At 39.8% G+C, this 948-nt stretch overlaps 1 pseudogene; it reads left to right on the top strand.

Annotated features, from left to right (window-relative positions):
- LOC102862286 overlaps positions 1-948 on the top strand; it is a 55,741-nt pseudogene that overhangs the window by 53,962 nt on the left and 831 nt on the right.

The following is a 948-nucleotide window of genomic DNA, read 5'->3' as shown; positions in this document are numbered from 1 at the left end:
AATTGATTAGAAGTAAGCAAAAAAAAATTGATTCCAACTTCTATTTTGGAAAGTTGACAGCCAATCATATAAAGAAAGCACCTTAATCTGTTACACTATTTGGTGTTCATAAATGAAGAACACATTACTTGCTCAGAAGGTTATTAATCTTGTGCCAAGATCACAGAATAATTTCTCCCATATATTCTCATAAAGGCCATGAGCTTCACAGAAAATGCTGCAGTAAATGTAACATGGTTGTTTCTGATAACTTTCTCCCATAGAAAATGATGGCCTAGTACCAATGGACAGTTCAATTAAAGTTATTTCATTTTTTAAGATTAAGATGTTTTAGGAATGTAGCTCAATACAAAGACAGAATAAAGAGGAATGGATGGGCCACATATCCTTGGGGCAGACCTCAATAAATAATACTGTTCACAAATATAATTGTGATAGATGTTGTGTGTTAGGTACTGATGTATCAGTTTTTGACCTATTTCTTCTTCACTGTTTTCTTTTTCAAAATAAGTCTACCACTTACTTAGTGTTCAAGTCAAATTCAAGAAGCATTTCTTAATATCCCCTACTTTCTCCCCGTCTAGGAAGCAAAGTTTGCTAGCTTTTCTTCTTAATTATATCAAAATAGACTTTCATATTCGAACCATGGCCTCGTGCTGGTGGAGGCACTGCAGCTCCTAGAGGTTGACGGAGCGGAGCGCGGGTGCCGGCTTGCCGGGACGTGCGCAGGTGCCCGGGTCGCGCAGGTGCCCGGGTCGCGCTCCCCTGCGGGTGCCCGAACACAGATGACCTATTTTAATCTTTTGAAGAGTTTCACATCTACCTTTCCACATGTATCTAGGATATCGCGGTTTCATCATATAACCCCAGCAGTGTGCTGTTGCAGTAAAACACAGAGTGGTGAAAAGTACACTGATCCTTTTAAACTTGCCTGGAGAGACTTAAAAG

The sequence above is a fragment of the Elephantulus edwardii genome, unplaced genomic scaffold (genome assembly GCF_000299155.1).
Source record: "Elephantulus edwardii isolate Elephantulus edwardi_28Jun2011 unplaced genomic scaffold, EleEdw1.0 scaffold00084, whole genome shotgun sequence".
Lineage (NCBI taxonomy): Eukaryota > Metazoa > Chordata > Mammalia > Macroscelidea > Macroscelididae > Elephantulus > Elephantulus edwardii.
The sequence above is the reverse complement of the archived record's forward strand: the minus strand, read 5'-3'. Positions and strand labels throughout refer to the sequence as shown.